Raw genomic sequence first — 24,609 nt, forward strand, 5'->3', positions numbered from 1 at the left:
CATGTTAGCAGGTGGTGAGGCCTAGCTCGTGGAGCCCCCACCTGCAAGGATGATGGGGCATGCCACTGGATTCTGCTCAGCTTTGGGGCCACTTTCTGAGGAGTGCCAGATGAGGCTACTTGAGGCCAGAGGTGACCTAGCTGTGTGTGTTGGTCACCCCGTGTGCCCTTTTGCTATCGCCAAGGCTGAGGGGATCAATATTTTGCAGAACATCTGTAACCCATGTGTGGTATACCAGTGAGCTCTGGCCGGGAGGCTCTGCCTTAGCAACTACTGCAATGTTTCCTGAACAATTGAAGGAGGTGATTCAGGGGAAAAGTACCTTCCAGAACAAAGTTTAACTCCCATCAGCCTGGGTTGCTTTGGGGACAGATTTTTTCCATTATTTTTGTTTACTTTTTTGTTGTCTGGTTGTTAGCTGTGCCTTATACCCATATGTGTGTATATATGTACATTAGTGATTGCTCCAAGTAGTATAGTAGACCTCCTTGACCGTTCCCAGGCTGCCTTCAGGTAATATTATTCGACCTCACATAAATGTCAGAGTCTTACGAGTAAGCTTCCATCTCCCTCACTCCCATCCTTTGTGCTCTTGTTTTCTGACATTTTATTTCGACATCTCTCATAAACACCACAATACGTTGTTATTTGGTATTATACCATCAATTGTCTTTTTTAAATTTTTTTTAAAGATTTTATTTATTTATTTGACAGAGAGAGTGAAATGGCGAGAGCAGGAACACAAGCAGGGGGAGTGGGAGAAGGAGAAGCAGGCTTCCCGCCGAGCAGGGAGCCCGATGCGGGACTCGATCCCAGGACCCTGGGATCATGACCTGAGCCGAAGGCAGAGGATTAATGACTGAGCCACCCAGGCGCCCCTGTCTTTTTTTTAAAACAGGTTTCTTGGGATGTAAATGTACATATCATAAAATTCACCCAGATAAAATGTATAATTCAATGGTTTGGGGTGTAATTACATTAATTAAACAATGGTGGTAAAGTATGTATAACAGAATTTGCCATTTTAACTATTTCTATGTACGTTTCATTGGCATTAATTATATTATCAATGTTGTACAACTATCACCACTCTTTCTAAAACTTTTTCATCACTCCAAACAGAAACTCTAGCTATTAAACAATAGCTCCCTATTCTCTCCTTCCTGCAGCCCAGGAAGTAACTTTTTTTTCTTAAGATTTATTTATTTATTTTCATTTTATTTTTAAAAAGATTTTATTTATTTATTTATTTATTTATTTATTTAGAGCAGGGGGAGGGGCAGAGAGAAAAGGAGAGAGAATCTTCAGCAGACTCCATGCTGAGTGTGGAGCCCCACTGTGGGGTTCAATTCCACAACTCTGAGATCATGACCCAAGCTGAAACCAAGAGTCGGATGCTCAACTGACCAAGACGCCCAGGTGCCCCTTATTTATTTACTTGAGAGAGAGAAAGAGAGAGAGCGAGCAGGGAACGGGTACGGAGGGGCAGAGGGAGAGGGAGAGGGAGAGAGAGAATCTTAAGCAGGCTCCATACTCAGCCCGGAGCCCAACTTGGGGCTTGATCTCACGACACTGAGAGCGTGACCTGAGCTGAAACCAAGAGTCCTCTGCTTAACTAACTGAGCCACCCATGGACCGCCAGCCCCTGGTAACTCTAATCTACTTTCTGTCTCTATGAATTTGCCTGTTCTAAGTATCTTATAATTGAAATCATATAATATTTGTCATTTTGTGTCTGGCTTATCTTACTTAGTGTGACGTTTTTAAGGTTCATCCATGTTGTAGTACATACGAAAACTTCATTTCCTTTTAAAGCTAAATAATACTCAGTTGTACTTATATAACACATTTTGTTTATCCATTCATCTGTTGATGGACTAGTTAATTATCTTTTAAGGAAATGAAGAAACAGGAAAAAATGCTCCTTATATAGTTACCCACATATTTTTTATTTATGGAACTTTTCATTTGTTTACATATAACTGAATTTTTATGTTGTCACATCCTGAAAAATGTCCTTTTAACATTTCTAAATGCAGCACAGGTCTGCTAAGGACCAATTCTCTCAAATTTGAAAATAACTTGATTTTTTCCTTCATTTTAGAAGAATATTTTGCTGAATATAGAATTCTAGGTTGAGAGTTTTTTTTTTCTTTGAGCACTTTAAAGATTCCATTCCACTGTCTTCTGGATTGCATTGTTTCTGATGATGTCAGTAATAATCTTTGTTGTTGTTCTCTTACATGTAATACATCTTCTTTCTGCTATCTGCTTTAAAATTTTTTTCTTTCTCTTTGGTTTTCAACAGTTTGCTGTGATGTCAATAGGTATAGTTTTATTTGTGTTTATTCTGCTTGGACTTTGTAGAGCTTATTGGATCTGTGGGGTGATATATATATATATATTTTTAATCAAATTTGGAAAATTTTATGCCATTATATTTTCATTACATTACTCATATATTTCCTTGTGTTGTCTCATTCTCTTTCCTATCATTTTAGGACTCGAATAACAATTATGTTGGACTACTTGATATTGTCCCATGGGCCATGGAGGCTCTGTTGATTTTTTTTAGCTTTCTTTTTCTCTGTGCTTCAATTTCTAGATTCTATTGCCCATTTTCAAGTTCATTGATATTTTCTCTTTTTTTTTTTTTTAAGATTTTATTTATTTATTTGAGAGAGATAGAGAGTGAGAGAGTGAGTGAGCATGAGCTAGGGGGAGAGGCAGAGGGAGAGGGAGAAGCAGACTCCCTGCTGAGCAGGGACCCTGACATGGGGCTCAATCCCAGGACCCTGAGATCACAACCTGAGCCCAAGGCAGTTGCTTAACTGACTGAGCCACCCATGTGCCCCTCATTGATATTTTCTTCTACAGTGACCAATATGCTGAAAAACTCATCCAGTGAATTTTTCATTTCAAATATTATATTTTCCAGGTCTGGACTTTTCATTGTTTTATTCAATAGTTTCTGTTTATCTGCTGAGATCACCCACTGGTTCACTTGTCATGTCCATCTTTACCTTTAAATCTTTGAATATATTTGTAGTAGTTGTATTAAATTCCTTGTTGGCTGATTTCAATACCTGTGTTGTGTGTAGGTCTATTTCTGTTGCTCCCGCCCCATGCACTTTTGGACAGGGCACATCTATGAAACAGTTGCCTTTCACAATTCTGGGCAGGAATCAAAGCACAAGTCACCTCTCCTGGGGTGTTCAAACTTTAACTTAGATTCCATCACTCTCTCTGATGCCCATGTTTAACTTTCTAAGCCCTCTTACCTCCCTTTCCAAATTTTTTTCCATTATCTTAACTCAAAGGTGGTTATTGTTTATTTTGTTTTGTTTTGTTTTATTTTCTTCTAGTTTGGAATGAGGGGTTGATGCAGAAAGTGGAAAAACTTGGCTCAGCTAGAACTCTTTGACTTCCAGTCATCATCAGTGTTTTACCTGCAAGGAGGCTTTTTGAACTTAGGAGCTGATGGTTCAGTGTGTTGGTCCTCTGACCTCAACATGCCAACTAATACAGGAATGGCAGTCAACTCAAACAGGAGGAAGTATGGGGGGCGGGGCGGTAGCACAAGATGGGGCAAGATGGGGGAAGAAAGAAACATGATGGTTGCTACTTCAATTGTTGCTTTGCCACATATTTTTTCAGTGAGATCATAGTCATGTTAAACAGAGTTTTGTTAATAATGGCATTATGGTTGCCTCTCCCATTTATAAACTATACATTCAGTGTGTGGTACTGACTTGTAGACCTCTGGGAGAGCACAGCTATATGTTAGACAATAATTTTTAAAGGTTGATTTTCATTCAAAGGCCATCTAAAAACATTAAGGGCATTTGGGATCTTCTGACCACCATCTTATAACAGAACTGCTCATTTATATTGTATATTTATCTGTATTGGTGATAGGGGATTCCTTAGGGTCACAGATTTAATTTTAATGCAGTGTTTGGTTTGGGATATTGGGTACCCAGGGCTCTATGGATGTATACTTAAAGGACAATGTGGATTTTTTTTTCTTTAAAAAAGATCTGTATATTACATGAATTGAAGAACTCAAACCATTTTCACTTTCTATTTTATAATAAGACAGGGGTTGTCAAACTATGGCTCATAGGCCAAATGTGGCCTCTGGCCTGTTTTGGTATGGCCTACCAGCTAAGAATGGATTTTACATTTTTTAAAGTTGAAGAAGAAGAAGAGGAGGAGGAGGAGAAGAAGGAAGGAGAGGAGGGTCGGGGAGGAGGAAACAGATTTTATGTGGCCCACAAAGCCTAAAATGTTGACTAAGTAGCTTTTTTTAAAATTATTTTTTAATTTTATTATGTTATGTTAATCACCATACATTACATCATTAGTTTTTGATGTAGTGTTCCATGATTCATTGTTTGTGTATAACACCCAGTGCTCCATGCAGAATATGCCCTCCTCAATACCCACCACCAGGCTAACCCATCCCCCCACCCCCCTCCCCTCTAGAACCCTCAGTTTGTTTCTCAGAATCCATAGTCTCTCATGGTTCATCTCCCCCACCGATTTCCCCCCCTTATAGAAAAGTTTGTCAAGCTTTGTATTAAAGACTAGAGGGGGGGTAGGATGCCTCTGTCATGAGAGAACTGTGACTCAGAGTATTAATTTTTCCTTTCCTTGGGCTAATAGGAGGTGAGGTGCAACTCCAGCCTGGTTTTATCTTTGTGGAGCCTTCGCTTCTACCCTGATACAGAGAGTCATTGTTTGGGCCTGTGGTGTCACACTCTCTTCTCTCTTGAAATGGTCATGGAAGCATGGATGTCCTCACATGGGACAGACACATCTGAAGGCCCAGTGTAAGTTCCCAAGGGAGGGACATCTCTCCAGCTGAGAAAGGCAGGCCAGAGCCGAAGTGGTCCTGTGCAGAGGCAGAGGGCCGAGCAGAACACAGACCTATCGAGTCAGGACTCTTCTCTCTTTTATGCTATTTGCTTGCTGTGAGGACTTGCGTGAGTGAGAAAAGAGAATGTGAATGTAATGTCCTGCTGGGTGCTACTTCGAATTCTCTCCCCGGCCTTTGGGACACCCCTGTGGGATGGTAGCATGTTTTATGTTAGGTGCTGGTGGTGAGCGATGCCATTCATTATCTGTGTGGCTTTCAGACTGCCTGTCAACCTTCTTATAGCAATAAATAAGTGACTGTGGATCTCTAGAGATCGAAAGTCTTCTCTTTTTGTGTAATGGCCTGGTGAAAAGGGGCTGAAGTATAACTTTCCTCCAGAATTCCTTTATCATCCTGCTGTTCCATATTTAAGTGCTATTACCTGGAAGTCATTCTTCTCGGCAATAATTTGAAGGAAAGTTGCTTACAAAGGCATCAAGCAGAGGGGACAACTTGCGTAGAATCGAAATGGGACAGAGATTGAATTCCAGGATAAATCCCTGGTCTGTCCCTTGAAACTGAGGCATACAGATGAGAAAGCAAACAGAAAACAGTAGGTAAACATGCCAGAATGTACAGTGGGTAATGGATATTGAAGGATGATCTTGTCATGCATGCTAAGCAGATACTTTTATGAGTTTAAATTTAATTAGCATCTGGAAATTAACAAGGCTAGAAAGAAGGGCAATGTGTTTTTAAGTGATGGCGATGGATAGGTACTGTTTGGTGCATATAGATAAATGAAGATTTAATTTGTAACGCATAATGAGCCAGGTGCCTATAAAATAATTTGTTTTTGTAGTTGCTATCACAGAACAAAACAATAGAAATATCCAAGGTCAGGCAATTACTGTTATTACTGTTCTTCTTTGCTTAAATGTTGAAATCAGCCTTGTAGATGGCTGTTGATCTGTATTGTTCAAGTTGGATAATGTAAATGTTTTCATTGTCATACCTTCTGTTTCTTCTGTAACGGATGAAGCATAAAAGTAATTTTTGGTCCTACCTCTTTTGTACATTTACCTTGAGTATGTGTGTGTTGGGTCAGAGTCTGCTCCCGGAGGAAAGGGGAATGGTGTGTATCTTCTCTTCTAGTACATTTTAGTATTAAGAGCATTGGTTTTTTATGGTATTCTTGGAGGAGGGCCTGAGAAAGGAACTTTAGCTAGAAGAAGGGACCCAGTTCAGTTTGAAAATGACATAATTTCTGTTCTTCCTTTGGTCATAAACTGCATGGCTCTGTCTAAAGCATAAGTTGAAGCTGCCGTTTGTATCCCGAATGGTGCTGAATTGGGGTGAAGGTGAGGGTGCTGGGGCAGGAGAACCCCATGGGTTTGGGTCAAAGTCAGAGCAGCCCCACTGGGAGAGTTTGCTCTCCTGCGGTCAGCCCCCGGTGCTGAGCACAGCCTGTGTGTGTAGGAATGAGGGCGGAGAGGCTCCATTGCCTGGCTTGCAGGAGGCGCAGCCTTACTAAGAGTTACGGAGCTCAAGCGTCACACGGGATACCATGCAGACAGTGGCTCGTGTGAAGGCGGGATCCATCTGCGACACACTGTTGTGCACAGTGGAACCTGCTTCAAGCTTCAAGCGTCAGCCTCGCACCTAACTGCCTTTCTCTCCTCAGAGTGGTGCCCTGTGAGCTGGGGAAGAGTCATCTTGGGCAGAAGTGGAGGACAGGGCTGCCATATTTTTACTTGTATGAGGAATGAATTTGTGTTTCTGTTTTTTTAATCATTTTTTCTCGTTTCTTCCTAAGGAAGTGTGTTTTAGTGTGTGTGTGTGTGTGAGAGAGAGAGAGAGATAGAGCGAGCAGGTGGGCAGCCCAGGCATTCCAGGGAAACTCAGTAACTCATACAGGTCTCTAGGCCTGGGGAAGGGTGCCCAGAAGGCCAGTTTGTGCAGCCATTCTTTTTTTTTTTTTTTAAAGATTTTATTTATTTATTTGAGACAGAGAGAATGAGAGAGAGCACATGAGAGGGGGGAGGGTCAGAGGGAGAAGCAGGCTCCCCACCGAGCAGGGAGCCCGATGCGGGACTCCAGGATCGTGACCTGAGCTGAAGGCAGTCGCTTAACCAACTGAGCCACCCAGGCGCCCTTGTGCAGCCATTCTTAAACCTGGCTCTGCAATTAGGTGCCTCCAGGGATCTTTGACAAATTCACTTTCCAGACCCCACTCCTAGAAGTTCTGATTCAGTCATTTTTGAGGACCTAGGAATTTATGTTTCAAAGAAAGCACCCTGGTGATTCTGTTGAGCAGCTGGGTTTGGGGACCCCAGAGCCAGTGCAAGTCCAGCCTGTAAGTGGGAACACACTTAAATCTTCCCCATCTGGGGAGACTATAAATGTCAGAGGACACATGTGGTCATAAATTTTGGCATTAGAACCACTTTACCATCTCTGGGCCCTCATCGTCTCTTTGATCTTTTTTAAAGCACAAAATCCTCGCCTCGTTCTGTTTCCTGCACCTGGAGCCTTCCCCACCACCCAGGTGTTGCGGGTGGGAGTCGCTGTGGGACCCGGGCTCGGGACCGGGTGCTTTAACATTCCACCTATTTGAGTGGGAGTGGGAGTAATCCAGAGCAGGCCAGGATTTACACAGGCAAGACCTTGTGTCGTTTCCTGCCCTGGGCACTGTCATGCCCCAGGGAGTCCAGGCTGCTTTCCTGCCAGTGGGAGGTGGTGAGGTCAGTGTGCTGAAGGATCCACCCTGGAAAAGAAAAAGGTGTGAAGGGGACTTGAAAATGTTTTAACATGGGCTGGACCCTCACAGAACCCTCGAGAAAAATAAATTTAGCCATTTTGTTTTTATCACTGTTCCTCAAGTTCCACAGTGGAGAATTAGGGGCTAGTCTCCAAGGTGGGGATGCTTTTTTAGCTTTTGTGTATTTTGAAATGGGGGTCTCGGGGGACCCAGGGCCCAGCGAGGGCAGGGAGGAGACGGCTGCCACTTGAGGAGCACCCAGAATAAGAGCTGAGAGGTTGACGTGGTGTTTGTGCATGGTTAAAACGGTGGTGGGGAAGCAGTCTAATTCTTCAGTGACAACCCTTTGTTTTAAGATAAATTTAAACAGAGCTGTTAAGAGAGTTTCACGTTTGTACAAGTGCCTTTTATGAACAATAGTTTCCAAACCATTTAATCATGACCTTGGCACTTTCATCAGAACAGCACAATCCTCAATCTGTCCCTGGCTTTGCTGAGGAGCCGACACACTTCCTGTTCTCCTTAATCGCTTCTCCCATCTGGGAAGCACTGGGCTCTCAGGAAGACACCTGTTTTCTCGCCTGTTATTTTCCAAGCTTGGATCCCTCGTTGGTCCCGAACGGTTGTGAGCAAGGAGACGGGGGCCAGAGGGTCAGGCCTGTCAGTCCTGTGTGACCAAAATCACGAAATATCTGTGAAAGACCCCATCATCTCAGTATCTGCCTGTGAATTCCCGAGTGAGGCTGGGCATTGTTCATGTATTTTTTTCCTTAGTGAAAGGTGACTTCTGTTCACTTCAGGAAAAAGGAATTGATGGAGAATGAGAAAAGGAAGATTTTGAAGAAGAATTAAAATCAGAATTAGAAGGAAAAGAAACACAGAGTTAGAGGAGGAAAAAAAAAATCTTAGTTTAGAGAAATCCTATGTGTCCTGAGAAGCCTAGCACCTGTATTTTAGATTATCCTGGTTGTGTCCACGAATAGATTTCTTGGAATTTGATAAAGAGAATGAGGCTTAAATGAACAAGGGAATAGCCACGCTTTTAAGAAAGGTTCCCATGCTCATGGGATCTGAGGACTCAACCATAAAGGCTAAGAATAGGGTGGTGTGCCGTGAATTTTTGGCCTTCTCTCAGCCCTGTGTTGCAGGGTGGCGTTCCTGATGAGATCACCTCAGGTGGCCTTCAGCAAGGGCTTAGTGGCTGCAGTCAGCTTTCCTGGCAGCACATTTCACTTCCCAGCATTGGCAATTCCCCCCTGGACAACTTCCCACAAGAGTCCCAAAGGCCCGCACCTCCCATTCTTCCACAAAGTGAAGTTTGTGTGGGATGACAGTGTCTCCCCCACAGGCAGAAGCCACCATGGACTTGGGCATGGCAAATGTCACCGTGGTCCCGGCCTGGAGGGGGGCGAGAGGTGGTGCAGGAAATGTCAACACAGTGTAAAACCCAGGCCCTGCCCTCAAGTACCACGCTGTCCACCTGGGAAGGAAAAAGAAAAGTTCATGGGAAAGAGTTAAGAGTGTTTATTCAAGCAAGTTAGAACTGATAAACAAGAACAGAGGCCATGAGTGATTAGAGCATCACGGGGCTAATCAGCAGAGGTATTCTAAAAAGGAGAGCTTCAAATTCAAAGCCAGGTAATGTAATAATAATAATAATAATAATAATAATAATAATACCCATCATGAGCAAGCAACAACATAATAAAATACTATGATGCTATTTTCCCAAAACTCAAAGCTCATTAAAAAGCTGACCTCATTTGTTATAGCATTTGTGAGACACAAGCATCATTATCCTCATGTTGGGGCAAAGAAACGGAGGCTCAGGAGGATTGAGCCTTTGTTTCTAGCATGTTCCATGCAGAACCATACTCAGAATTCCGATTGCAAGATGAATCCTTGATCTGTCACAAGAGTCCAGGAGTTCATCACCTCTGTCTAGCTTTCTTAAAGCTCCTTCTGAGGAGAGACTATGGCATTATTATGTCACCAGGCTAGTGTCTTTGGGTGGGGGGGAGTAGCTAAGTAATTTTTGGAGGTTTATAAACGGTATATTTGAAATTATTTTATTTTTGGACATATATATGTGAAAAAATGATATATATAAGTTTATTTTTTTTTAAAGATTTTATTTATTTATTTGACAGAGAGAGACACAGCGAGAGAGGGAACACAAGCAGGGGGAGTGGGGAAGGGAGAAGCAGGCTTCCAGCCGAGCAGGGAGCCCGATGCGGGGCTCGATCCCAGGACTCTGGGATCACGACCTGAGCCGAAGGCAGTCGCTCAACCGACTGAGCCACCCAGGCACCCTATATATAAGTTTATTAACAGTGGTTATGTCTGATATACATAATCATGGGTTATCTTTATTTTTTTTTTGATCTCCCTGTAAATTATAGAAATGAGTATGCAGGGCGCCTGGGTGGCTCAGTTGGTTAAGCGACTGCCTTCGGCTCAGGTCATGATCCTGGAGTCCCGGGATCGAGTCCCATATTGGGCTCCTTGCTCAGCAGGGGGTCTGCTTCTCCCTCTGACCCTCCCCCCTCTCATGTGCTCTCTCTCTCTCATTCTCTCTCTCAAATAAATAAATAAAATCTTTAAAAAAAAAAAAAAGAAATGAGTATGCATTGTTTTTGTATTAAAGGGAAAAAAAACCCCTAAAATAGTAAAATAAAAGAAAAGGTTTTAAGGTTTTGAAGCAATTTCTAATTTACTTTTAGATAATTATACCTGTTTTATTTTTATAAAAGAAAACATTTTGTTAAATATTAGAAAATTCAAGTTATAATAATCACTTTATATTGTTGTAGCTTTTGTGTATATTATACATATACATAGTACTTTATAATTTACTGTAACTCCTTTAATCATTTCCCTACTGTTAGCTATCTGCTTTTTTTTTTTAGATATCTACTTTTTCTAACTTCTTACTAGTATGAGAAATCTAGAGTAAATGCGGCTAAAATGACTTAAAATGAAAGTAGAAACACCCTGCCCTTCCTCCAAAAGATTCTGAAAAATGGGCAGAAATCCTTTCTGGGAAATTTTATTCATTTCTCACCAAGTTATTTTTTTGACCAGATTTGTGATCTTAACTAAAGAATGGAAAGAAAATAACATTTGTTAAGTACCTACAGCCACCCACAAATGAATCGTAATAATACTTCTTGGTTTTATATTTTAGTAGGTTTTAAAATCAGGAATGATTAGAGTTATGATAGGGAGAGTAGTCCATTTTAGATGGATATTCTTACTATAAGGATGATCAAACACAATAATATGTGATTTTACAAAATCTTTCTCAGTAGGATGGATAAAGAAATATTTGGGTGTATGTGTTTGGGGTGGGGGGTATAACTTACTGTTCACCTGCCTGGACGTCCCTGGAAAGGGTTGCTCCATTTGCTTCTCTGAGGAACAATGGAATACTTTCAGTTCTCGTCATGTGTCTCCCAAGTGTCCAAGGATAATTAAATTTTGTATCCAGGAAATATTCCCACGTTTTTGGCACTGTATGAGGAATGGGGGTGGGGAAACTTCAAAGGTGAATCAAGAACCACCTCAGATCCACCTCTTACCTGACATCTTCTAGAGGTTCTCTAGGTTCCTACAGGATGTTTTTATTCCTCTAAGCACTTACCACATGATGTCACAATTTGTTCAGGAAATCCACTTTTTTTCAGATGACAGGACTTACATGCAAGATTCCTGTTGAATCTTAGACTCTGTAGGAATCTTCAGTGCATGGGGGCAAGTACAACGATTTGTTCAAGGATTTGTCCCCATCCAGTAGGTGGGGAACTTCCGTGGGCAAGTCCCTGGAAAAGGCCTCATGTTTATTGAATGAATGATGAATGAGCTGGCTCATGAAGGATGATCACAACTCTGTCATACACAGAACGGAGAGAAAGGAAAGAGGAAGACCAGGCAAAATGCTTTCATGGAGATGAAACGATGGCTTGAAGACACTATGAGATGTTTGTCACCTCTGCCCTGCATTTGGCTTCTGTCACTGGGTTGACCACCCTGCTTGCCTCCATGCATTGAAGATTCCCGTTGAGTCTAAGATTCAGTGGGAATCTTCAGTACAAGTCTTGCAGAGAGGCTGGGGTCATCTCAAAAGAGAAGATTTCTCGAAAAGCTGAAAATGTGAGTAGGTAGTTGGAAAAGTTGAGTTGGTGGCAGGAGAGCAGCAGGATTTCTATCTTCTGACCTCATATTAAAATAGAAGTTTTCATCATCCTCATTTCTCCAAGCCTTGACATTTTTTTTTTTCCTATAAGACAACCTGGCATTTCTCATTTACTCCACAAAACAAATGCAAAAATTATTTAAGGAACCCAGATGGACCATTTATGTCAAAGACTCTGGTTGCAGAGTTGACAGCTGTCCCCTGATACCTGTCCCCCACTTCTTTCACAATGGTAGGAGCCCAGATTTTTGGCTTGGCACACGGTTGCCCAGAATAAAGCCTGTATTTCTTTTCAGCTTTCCTTCCAGCTATGGAACTCATATTAGATAAGTTCTGGCTAATGGACATTAGTGGAAGTGGTGAGAGCAACTTACAGGAGATGTCTTTAAAGGAAAGGGACTGTGTGCGTTTCTTCTTCTTGTTGGCAGGAGTGTAGGTGTGATAGCTTAACCCCAGCAGCCATTTTGGGTCATGAAGTAACCATGGGGATGGAAGAAGCCACCCCATAGCAGAACAGCAAGACTAAAGAAGCCTGGGTCCCTGAGAGTGTGGAGCCCTAGTCCAGCTCTGGACTAACCAACTGCTCTACTTTTTGAAAGTTGGAGAGATAAGCTAATTTGTTTAAGCTATAGTTATTTTGGATTATTCCAGTACAGCAGAATCTAATTCTTTTTTTCTTTTTTAAAGATTTTATTTATTTATTTGACAGAGAGAGACACAGCGAGAGAGGGAACACGAGGGGAGCAGGAGAGGGAGAAGCAAAACAGGCTTCCCGCAGAGCAGGGAGCCCGATGTGGGGCTTGATCCCAAGACCCTGGGATCATGACCTGAGCCGAAGGTAGACGCTTAATGACTGAGCCACCCAGGCGCCCCAGCAGAATTTAATTCTTACTAATACAGCAACTGTGAGTTGCGGAGAATATTTTGCTGATTTACTTCAATGAGGCAAACTACAAGTCTGTCTCCCTGAGCCCAGCACTTCCCCTGGGAGCTTGGCTGATAGTGTAGTGTGAACTGGAGGCCAAAAACCTGACCAGAGTGTGTGGCTCAGATTTTAGAAAGGCTTTAGGTCAGGGAGGGCCATAGCATAGGGAAGAGGGCATGGCCTTGCGGTCAGAAAGACTTGGGTTAAGACACTGGATCTATCATTTACAATTTTTGTGATTTGAACTTCAGCTTCTGAGTTATGAGTATTAATCAGATACTGAGAATATGTCAGTACCTGATACATAATAGGCACTAAAAACAGAGCTATTATTATTAGAATACACTGTGTTAATAGAACCTTAGAACCCCAGGTTTATAAAACTCTTGCTTTCATGTTTGATACCAAGACATTGGTTCATGTTACCTAATGAATTCTCATGGATAAAATTTAAAAGTTTAAGCAAACTTCCTGAAAGTAAAAATTTCTTTCAATACATAATAAGATATTTCTGCTCAGTAATAAGTATAAAGTGATGTCTTCTCTCTTATATAATAAACAAACCAAATCTCTACTATGGAATAAGACTGTAAGTAACTATCTTGAATCAGGATTCTTGATCTCGGGAAGCAGAACCATAGAGGCTAATTTTAATAGAAACAAACTTGTTACAGGGTGTTAGTAGCTTGTGGAATTTCCAGGAAAGCCAGAGAGTCAGGGTTAGAAGGGACCAGCCAGGAGCAGTGCAGCCTGGAGAAGCTCCAACAGTATCAGGTGGTGGGTCTGGCGGAGACCCCACTGGAGCGCCTCCCCACTGCTGGGCACCTATGAGCGAGGAATTGGAGACTGGAACCTCAGTCACAGCTGCCACAGAACAGAACTTTGGCAGCCACACTGGCCTGTCTTCTACTGTTACCACTACCTACGTGGCTCAGTTAGGCCCTTAGAGTCAAGGTGATGTTGGGTAGAACCTGGGTCACAGACAGGCACAAGGGAGGGGGAGATGTAGCTTTGAAACTCTTCAGACCATAGAACAGGAAGGGTTAGCCTGTCTTAGCTTGGGTTTCCCCAGAATGCAGAGCCTGAGACAAGGGCTTTTATTTTGGGAAGTGATCCTAGGGGAGAGAAAGGGGGTGCTTTAAGATCTTTAAGCCAGAGATTATGACACTGGTTTAAATTGACAAGTTTAGCGATTCCTGCCATGAATGTAAATAAAGGCACAAGAACTATACACAATTCAGGATGGAAATAAATTCCCCCCCAAGTCGTGAGGATTCACTATAAAAATCATACCTGCCTTACTTAGGCTGGTGCAGCTAGGGAGCGATTGTAGTAGTATTTGCAGAGAATGCAGGGCTTGAGATAGGAGAGGGACTGTGAGAAGCAAAAGAATGGGGCTCGTGGGGTCTCACTGAGGGGCTTTGATGCCTAACAGCTTATAGAGGGGAGGAGGACAGCTTGAGATGGTGCTGTGTGTCTGGCCTTGGTGCTTGGGAGCTTGGCATTGTCTTCCCCTGGGCTCCAGAATAATGGAGAGGGCACACATATGGGCTGGAGATGGTAGGATGAAGAGTTCCTTCCGCGTATGCTGAGTTCCAGGTGCCTGTGTGTACAGTATTGTCGGGAATGTGGGTCTGGAGTCAGGAGAGAGGGCATGGCTGGGAATTTAGATGTAAGAATCTTCAGCATTTCAAGGGAAAGTAAAGGAAAAGGAACTGGCAAAGGAGGCTGAGGAGCTCCACACACCCCTTCCAGACCAGACATGTCTGTCCTTCTCTCCTCTGTCCCCGATGACAGGTCTCATGCACGTGACCTTCTTCTCCTCCTCCTGGGTGCTGACATCACCAGTTCTGACTCTCATTGTGCTTCTGTTCTCCTGGGGAGGCGGCATCCCCAGCTCCTTCTAACTCCTCTGGATCCCTGAAGACAGCAACTGGATTTTCTTATTTACTTGTCTGTTTATTTCTGAAATAAATTTTACTCCTAATCACTGCTGCCTAATATAATGGGAATAATAAAATTCACAAACTCATAAGATTTAGAGAATCTTAAAAAATTCGTATGGTTTTGATTCCCTGTCTGTGTTCCTGACTCCCTTGCTGAGACAGTAACTGGAATTTCCCTGATTCCTTCTCTCTGCTTTCATGGCTGAGGATGGGACTATTAATCCTTCTCTCTCCTTCTGAGTCCCTCTTCTCCGGGGAAGGACGTGACTCCATAACGACCCGCTTTCTGGCAGAGGCTCGATAGAATTTGTATAAAAGATATATGTCTTTTGTTCCCACACGGGCAATTTGCAGGTTTGAGAGCCTCCCCCAACCCAGTGCCATCCATATTCTCTTGGCTTCTGCCCTGTGTAGGATTCGGACCCTCTGAATGGTGTTGCTCAAGCCAAGAATCAAGGAGCCTTCAAGAAAGAGGTAGTTGTCAGCTCTGTTGTGCGCTTGTGAAGGTTGATAAAGGGGAGGACTGAGAAGGGGCTATTACACCTGGCAGCCATGTAGTAATTGGTGATTCCTGGGGTTGGATAGACCATGCAGCATGCGATTAGGCAAATTTATACTTGCAAGAATAACCTCAACCATTGAAAAATTGTCTGTGCCCAAGATCCTATTGATAGCAAACCTCTTATAAGAAAATATCTCAATTTCTGTGAGCAATACAAGCATCGTGTGTGTGTGTGTGTGTGTGTACGTGTAAAAATAAGGACAGATCCAAGCTAGATCACCATCAGCATTCTGTAATCACAAGGGGCAAGAGGGAATCCATGGGAACTCAGAGGAAATATTTAGATAATGTCCAAAGCAGAAAAATGCATGCATTGAAATGGTAATATTGCTTATATCTGGAAGCACAGTGCTTTTCTTCCTTAGACAAGTAACTGTTATACATGATGAAGTCTCTCTTTATGTCAGAAGTTTCAGTTTTGAAAGGATATCACTATTGCACAAGTGGGCTGTTAAAGGGATCACAATATACACCAATTGCACCTAAACCCACCTCCCGAATCTCTGACAAGTGGGAACTGACATTTTTCTGTACCTCACTGGGTGAACATTGTACCCCCCCCTTTTTTTTTAAAGAAAAATTCTAATTTGTTTAAATGTTATTAAAGTGTTCAAAGGAAAAGGTCAAGCCCCTTTAATAAACAGTTTGAAAGTATCTGGAAATCTGCAGGGCTGGTTAAGGAGAAGATTTAAGCAATTCAGTGTAGAATGAGGTTAATAACAAAGGCAAGCAGATGTCCTGGGAGGTAAGGAGCAGCTGGATGGCAGAGACAGAGTGCCAGGGACACTTCTGCTGGTTAAGCACTCATGCTATGTGTCTGCCCTAGCGTCTTCGCAAGTGCTAGGAGGAATTAGAGTCAGAAATATTTAGGGTAAAGGGAGAATCATTATGTATGAGACAACTCCTACCCTCTCTCCGTGGTTTGTAAGTGACAGTTTCTGTGACTTCACACTGCCCGAGCCCTCAGAGCAAGCCGAGCCTGACAGAAGAGCAGGGAATATGTATGGGTCTGAGTAGTTGATACCCAAAATGTAAGTTCATAAATCGTCCTTAAAAGAAAGAGTTGTATGATTAACAATTGACTTCTGTTTCTTTCTCTTCCTCCGTCTCTCCTTCCAATCCTTTCTTCCTTTCCTCCTTCCTTCCTGCTTTCCCTGACTTTATCAGATACGTGTTGCACACTTACTCGAGGCCAAGGCCTCCCTCGCACTGAGAGCATAAAGATGGTTGTGCCGAGGCCCACAGTGACCCCACAGCACAGAGAGAAGCACAGGTTGCTACAGTGACTCGGAGCCGGGCCATCTAATTCAGAACTGAATTGGTGCAGGGCGTGACTCGAGGTAGGGCCTGGGTGATGAGTAGTTGCAGGGGTGATGAAGAGTAGGTGATCTTCAGGGGGCAGAAGTGGAATGAGGAGATAGGGGATAAGAAGGAGGCTAGGATGGTTCCCAGCTTCCTGTTTTGCACAGCAGGGTAGGTGGTGAATACAACAGAAGAAATACTGGGAGAAAAAGTATTTTAGTATTAAGCATATCGAGTTTAAGGTATAATAAGACATTTTAGTGCCTGTAGAGTTGGCTCTTTTACATCTAGTTTAAATACAGTGTAGTACAGATGAACATCTTGTCTACATGCATATGTCTGGACATGTAATACTTATTAAATATGATAGAATAATAATAATTAATAATATAGTAGCAGAATAAGCCACTCTGTCCCCTTCGCCCTCTTTTTCCCTTCCAGTCCTCACCCCAGCATCTAATGCTGTGAGAGGTAGTCATTATTGGCTAGAGATAGGTTTGTGGGATCCCTTTGGAAGACTCTGAAAACCCAGGCCTACTTCTGTAGGGAGGTGCCCACATCTGAGAGAGCCAGCAGTGGTCCAGGCTATGTGGGACAATGCTGGCAGGGTGGAGCTGGGACCCTGACAGAGGACAGAGGGATAGAAAGGGGAAGAGGACTGGAGATTGGGCAAAGGAGAGCATGTTATGTGTCCAAAGAAGACAATCCCCGGTGGATTGTGTAGGGACTGGAAGGTGACCTGAAGAGATAAGAGATGTTTTGTCCCATCTTCTGGCCTCAGTGATCAACTGGTAGTGAGGTTGCATTATTTCTGGTAATGAGCTATACCTCTGTAGTCTTTAGATGTTTTGGAGCTTGTTAAGGCAAGATAGTAATAATAGATAACGCTTATTGAGCTAATTATTAGCATATCTCCAAGCACGTGCTTGTTGTTCACATGCATGATCACAGTAACATTATGACAAAAGTATTGTTAGTCCCACTTTATGGGTGAGGCTGTGAGGCTTAGGGAGTGGCTTGCTGATGGCACTAGGGATTCAAACTCAGAGCCCACATCCTTAACCATTACGTTCTACTGAACATCCTTGGGGTCAAGGTGGGCTGGGGTGGCCCAGGGGGAGCATGTGGTGAGGCAGAAGAGCAGAAGTCTGAACAACGGGACTTAGGAAACAGTGGTCTTTAAAAGGTAAGTGGGAAAAGAAGAGTCTGCAGAGGAGAATGAGGAGTAGCCACAGAAGGAAGAGAAAAGTCAGAAAGGAGAGTTGTCATGGCAGCCAAGGAAATGGAATTTTGATAAGGAGGGACTAGTTGGCAGCCACTACTGCAGAGAGGTCAAGTATGATAAGCACAGAAACATGTCCATTGAGCTCGACAATATGATGGCCACTAGCATGGGTGATCTTAGCCAAAGCCAGATTGGGGAGGGTTTAGGAGAGAATGGGAAGAGAGCAGGTAGAAGCAGAAAGAGCTGATGACTCCATACAGAGTTTGGCTGTGAGGGGGAGGAAGCAAAGGGGGCTGGAGGGGAATGTCAAGTTGAGAGTTTTTATTATTTTTTAGGATCAAGAGAATTCTATGGAGGGCTTACATGCTAGTTGAGTAAAAGAGAGGTTGAAGGCACTGGGTAAACAGAGGGTGACTGAGGGAGAGAGAGGGTGAGAGGGAGAGGGACAGAGAAGTGGGGAAAGAGAGAGAGACAGAGAGAGAGAGAGACAGCGAGACACACTCTCTTGTGTCTTGCTGTAGTAGTTACCTAAACACTCTCTCTTGACAGAGACACAGAGAGAAACTCTAGAGAATAGAGTATAAGTTCCTGAAGGAGCAGCTTTAGATAAAGGTAGGACGCCTCCATTGTGGAGACAGGAAGATACATGTAAGGTCACAGATGGCTGAGGAGGAACATGAGGCTTCGTGTATGGTGTTTTCTTTTTTTTTTTTTTAAAGATTTTATTTATTTATTTGAGAGAGAGATAATGAGAGACAGAGAGCACGAGAGGGAAGAGGGTCAGAGGGAGAAGCAGACCCCCTGCCGAGCAGGGATCCCGATGCGAGACTCGATCCCGGGACTCCAGGATCATGACCTGAGCCGAAGGCAGTCGCTTAACCGACTGAGCCACCCAGGCGCCCTGTATGGTGTTTTCTAATTGCTCTCTGCAGAAGGAGGCAAAGTCATCCGTTGAGAGTGAGGGTAGAAGGCAGAGTTGGGTTGGGTTGAGGATGAGGTGAAAGTTTGCCAGCTAAGGATGGGGGATCATGGATTTTAGTAGCAGCTCAGGTGTAGTGCTCATCTATCATTAGATAGCTAGGCTATTCCAAATTTTCACTATCATAAACAGAACAGAGAAGGAATGATAGACTAAAAATAAACTTAAAATTTTTTAAGTAAAAAGAAAAACACTTTCAGTAATTTTCAAGAAGAGACCCATGGTTGGGGGGTGGGGAGGAAGAAGAGACCCATGGAGGGTAGTTTCAAAGTTAGTAATACTTGAGAGAAAAATACCAGTAACTAGTGTCAATAATTTCCAATCAACGAAAAGGAGGAGCTGGACGAGGAAGTCAGGGGCCCAGTGGGCGCGAGTGGGTGATTTTGCTCTTGGGGAGTGTGCGCCGGGCGATCCTGGGGTCAGTGGAGGCTGTGCTCTGGGGTTTGAAGTCAATAAAAGGAAGCTGCCACAATTTTTGTACTGCTATTTTTAAAGATGTCACTTATAAGGAACTTAAGAACCTCTTGAGTTCCAAAAAGATTATGTTAATTGATGTTAGAGAGACATGGAAAATTGTCGAGTATGGAAAAATTCCTGGGTCTGTCAATATACCACTGGATGAGGTAGGTGAAGCTCTATAGATGAACCCAAAAGACTTTGAAGAGAAGTACAGTGAAGTAAAACCATCCAAATCTGACAGGCTAGTGTTTTCTTGTTTAGCTGGAGTGAGAAGCAAGAAGGCTTTGGACATGGCAATATCTCTGGGCTTTAGCAGTGCTCAACACTATGCTGGAGGATGGAAGGAATGCGTAACCCATGAATTTTCAGAGAAGAAACACAGAAATTGAATTCTGGAATACAAATTGGCTCTTTCCTTGTGTTCGTGCAGCCTAGGATAGTGAAATGAACAAAATAATAACAATCTAGCCCTGGCATCACTGGTTAATGGAAAGGGGATATTGTGTAATTCAATTTTTTGTTGGATCTTTTCCTTAACTGTAAGTTGAGAATACTACTTGCCCTTGCCTATTTCCAAAGGCTATCAAGGATTGAAATAATGTATGTGACTTGCCATGGAAGTATAAGTGTTGGGATTCTAGAAGTTAATTTTTAAATAGTTTAGTATAGTACAGTAGTATTCCCAAGCCCAGGTTACTTATAGTACCTAATCATAACGTGTGACCATTTGTGTTAGCCTAGCTTCTATTCATTAAAGAGGCTATGAGCGAGACAAGTTATTATTTTTTTAAAATATTTTTATTTGTTTATTTGACAGAGAGAGACACAGTGAGAGAGGGAACACAAGCAGGGAGAGGGAGAAGCAGGCTTCCTGCAGAGCAGGGAGCCTGATGCTGGGCTCGATCCCAGGACCCTGGGATCATGACCCGAGCTGAAGGCAGATGCTTAACCAACTGAGCCACCCAGGTGCCCCTAGACAAGTTATTTTTTTAATGATTAAAATATGTTTCAGTTTGTAAATTTTCCCATTTAAGAAAATTCATAAAATTTATTTTCCTGTAATGATACGCAGTACAGATATTTCTGATGGATATACCTTTCACCCATAATGAATATTTAGTGAATACTGAATAAAATAAAAACAGCTAGTAAGCAAAAAAAAAAAAAATTTCCAATCAAATTTTTATATCAACTAAATTATTTCATGCTGATTAAATTGCTTTTAGCCAAGTTGCTTTTGACCAAGTTGCTTTCCATTAGATTAACTTTCGGCTAAGTCACTTGGAGTTGGGTTTATAGAACAGATACAAAGTTTAGACAAGTGAACAAGAGAGCTTGTTGGCCAGTCATATATCTCTCCTTCAAATTCCATTTTTTCAAGCCATAGCCCTTAGATTTGGTGTGAAAAAGAAGAATTTTGATAGTTGGAAAAATGAAAGCTTTAGGTAGCTCTTTAGATAGCTGTTTCTTATTTAGAAACAGAAATACCAGCCTTCCCATATGCGTGTCTCAGAGGCACCAGCATCACACAAGTGTTGGTTGTTCCGTGGGCCTGATTTCTAGAAATCCCTCAGAATTTCCAAATTCAGTGTGAAAAACGCTATTGTAAATAAATTATCCATAATATAAAATTTGAACAGTAAACAATTTTATCAGTAAATAAGAGGGAACAAAAACATTCATAAATGATACTAAAATATCAAGTTTTAGTAAACACTGGGAATTTCTAAAACAGCAATTGTTTAAATAGCAGTCTACATTTCTTTTTTTAAATTTCCTCTATAGGAAAGATGGTAAAGTTAGTGCAGTAACAAGTATGTAAAATTTTCTGTTTCTTGGAATTTGTTATATGTGCCTAGTTAGCTTAGATTTATCCCTCCCTCTAAACTGGCAGAGAAACCATAAGAAACAGAAATCAGATACAAATTCATAGCCTGTGCATAAAGGGGCAAAAAGAATTAAGCCCCTCATTCATAGTGTAACCTAAGATGGTGCATAAAGTCCAAAATATAGTCCAGGACCTTCCAGATCATGGCAGAGTCGCTCTCAGGTGGTATTCCAGCAAGAAGCAAGACTTGGCTCTTGTTGTCAGCTTCCAACCTGATTCAGACAGAGGGTCCCTCCCTTGAGTCATCTCGTCCTTGATTTCAACTGAATCCAAACATGTTTTTAAAAAATCTTTCTGTACTTGTCCTCTGCCTCCCATCCAGATACTTGAGTTGCTTGTTAATCTTTTTTTGATCTATATTCAGAGTTATTTGTCCTTTGCTGGAGACACCCAGAAACCACTTTTTTCACCCATTTACAATGATGCATATGTAGGGAGGACCTCCATAGCATTACCCAAATAAGCAGCACAATGGGGCAGGCTCAGGGGGAAGCAAGGCTGGGGCCAAAAAGACTCTAGAATAATGGGAGCCAACAGAGGCTCCTCAGAGCTCAGGAAATGTTGATCCTCCGTTCTTTCCACACACCCTGGAGTCTGTCCGCTTCACACATTTGTATCTTTCAAAGAGCCTCCCTTGGCACTTGAAATGGAAGTAGGATGTGCACTTGCCACCACAGCTTAAGATTTATGTAAAGATTTTACGATGGAAATTTCCTCTCCATGTCTATATATTCTTTTATTTAAAGATTCTGTTCTAAACATTCAGAAATTGTTTTATTTTTAAATCAAGGACTATATGACAGTTACAGCCTTTATTCTCATATTTAATACCTGTGGAGTTCAGATAACAGCAGTTTTTATTTAAACTTATTGTGACTCTGACCGGATTAGCTCCTACTTTGCTTCTTGGCAATTTCTGCCCTAAATTCTATCTAGAAACTTCTACTTGAAGGCCATACTTTTCTTTGTAAAATTTCCAGAATGTTTCATTTATCATAGTTCATTGCCAGAGACTTTCCTTCTAATATCTGCTCTTCTTGGGCATCTACGCCAGCAGCGTTGTTATTAAGAATGATGTGAGATGAAACGTAGTAGACTTCACTGATCTTAGTGCTCTTTGGTCATGATGCTAACTATTCCTTACCAAGTGGGTCTCAGCTCAACACTGTACATCATGACTACGAGGAAGCACTTGAATTATGTTTCCCCTGGCAAGGGTGAAAAGTCAGAGTGAGACTGATACTCGATTTCTCTACCTTTATTTTTTTTCTCCATTGAGTGTGAATCAGCCATCAATCTCAAGTGAGGATCTTTCTTGTAAAAAATTCTGCAAAGTCATCCCACCGCTTGAGAGTCTTCAGTGTTGTCATTCTCTTATTAGCTAATTGATATTTGATAGTTACAGGACAAACCCAACATTTAAAAATTAATTACCAAAAAATATTATGTACCAGGAATTAAACTAGCTTTTGGGTCAGAGACAAACAAGATAAGATTCCTGCCCTCAAGGAGCTAATAGTTTGTTGGAGAAGACAAATACGTTTTAAGTGCCATAGTAGTGCTAACTTGGTCTGGGGAGTCCCCCAAAGCTCCACAGCAGGGTTGGTATTTCAGTAGGTTACGCACGGAAGGATGGCTAGAACTCCATCGGGTGATATAGAGGATTACGTTTGAATATTGGTAAGATCTATTCATTCAATAATAAGAAACCTTGCGAGATGGTAAGTTAATTGCTTAAAATATGTGTTAGATAGGTAGAGCCAGATTACAGGGTATATGGATACTTGCTAGGTTATCTTTCCAGTCTGTAATAAATCCTCATTCTCTGATTACCAATCTGCTCCTTTTCCCATCCACATAGGTCCTGGTGGCGGCCGTATTTTGTGAACAGCTCTGAACACTGTTGATTGGACCAGAGCAGGCATGTGATCAAGCTGGGTGGTGGGAGATTTTCACTGGCTCTCTGGCCATGTAGACTGGTTTAGGAATGAACACCTGACCCCAGCTCCCAGAGTCCTACCCCAGAGAGTTAGGTTTAAGGAGAGAGGGAAAGAGTGTGAATAAGAGCAAGTGAGAGAGGCACCAGAAATAAAAATCAAAGTGGACCATTGATGTAAAGCTATAGAACTTCTGGAAGAAAACATAGGAAAGGATCTTTGTGACCTTGGATTAGGCAAAGATTTCTTTGATAGGGCACAATAAGTGGGAACTGTAAGAGGAAAAATTCGTAAGTTGGACTTTATACATAAAACTACTCTTTGAAATGTACTGTTCAGAAAATCAAAGGACAAGGCACAGACTGAGAGGAAATATTTGTATGACACGTATTTGATAAAGGGCTCATATATAGAATATATAAAAACTTACAACTCAATGAGAAGAGAAACAACCCTCCACTTGATCTTCGCCAAAAGGCTGAGAAGTGATGAGAAACAACGCTCCAAAAATTGACAAAAGAACTAAACAAGTCCTTCACCGAAGAAGAGCTACAGATGGGACATAAGCACATGGGAAGATGCTAAACATCATTGTTTATTAGAAACATACAAATAAAAACCATAGTGAGATACCACTGCGTACTATTAGAATGGCGGAAATTAAGAAGACTGACCAAGTAAGTGTTTAAAAGGATGTGAAATGGTTGGAATGCTCACACATTGCTAGTGGAAACACAGAATGGTACAGCCACTTTGGAAACAGTTTGAGAGTTTCTTATAAAGTTAAACATACACTCAAAGTATGACCCAGTAATCGCATTCTTAAATATTTCCCCAAGAGAAATGAAAACATAGACAAATGTCTACACAAAGACCTGTTCGTGAATGGTCATAGCAGCTTGATTCATAATAGCCCCAAATTGGAAACAACCCAAATGTCCATCAACAGTGGATAAACAAATTGTGGTATATTTATACAATATAATAACACGGGAACCAACCACAAATACGCATAAGAACAGCATGGATATATCTCAAAGACATTATGCTGAGTAAAAAAAAAGTCCTACTGCATATTGTATGACTTTATATGAAGTTCCAGAAAAGTCAAAATGTTGGGAATAGAAAGATCAGTGATTGCCAGGGCCAAAAGCGGGGGGAGAGGATGAACTGAAAATAGCACAAAGGGACTGTTTGGAGTGATGGATGTGTTCTATATTTTAATTGTGGTCGTGGCTGCATGACTGTATACATTTGTCAAAACTCATGAATTATATGCTTAACAAAGAATAACTTTTACTATATATAACTGATTCTTCATGAAAACTGACCAAAAAAGAATGAGTGTGTGGGGGGTGAGCAGCCTAGGAGTATAAACCGTGGGAGCAGGTAGGACCCTGTGTTCTGCCACAGGGTAGCAATGTAGAAAAATCTGATTTGCAGAGAGTGGAAGATGACATGAATGTGCACAAAAGCCAAAGCAGGATCTGGAAAGAGATTTCTAAAGCTGTCTGCCTCCCTGGTTCCAACGTATACCTGGGGCCCAGGTGCATTCCCGTCCCGAGTTCC

The 24,609-nt window shown here is 42.0% G+C and overlaps 1 protein-coding gene across 7 annotated transcripts in view; it reads left to right on the forward strand.

The window, feature by feature from the left end:
• Positions 1–24,609, forward strand: part of SPTSSA (serine palmitoyltransferase small subunit A) — a 975,882-nt gene that overhangs the window by 132,668 nt on the left and 818,605 nt on the right. For 2 of the 7 annotated variants that reach the window (XR_014148525.1, XR_014148528.1), the window contains exon 3: positions 717–848. The exons of the other annotated variants lie outside the window; for them this stretch is intronic. The gene's annotated coding sequence lies outside the window, so the exon portion shown is untranslated. Of the gene's footprint in view, positions 1–716; positions 849–24,609 lie in introns of those variants that run through there. 7 annotated transcript variants of the gene reach the window in all.

This window comes from Leptonychotes weddellii, chromosome 9 (genome assembly GCF_054177405.1).
Source record: "Leptonychotes weddellii isolate Sample4059 chromosome 9, ASM5417740v2, whole genome shotgun sequence".
NCBI lineage: Eukaryota > Metazoa > Chordata > Mammalia > Carnivora > Phocidae > Leptonychotes > Leptonychotes weddellii.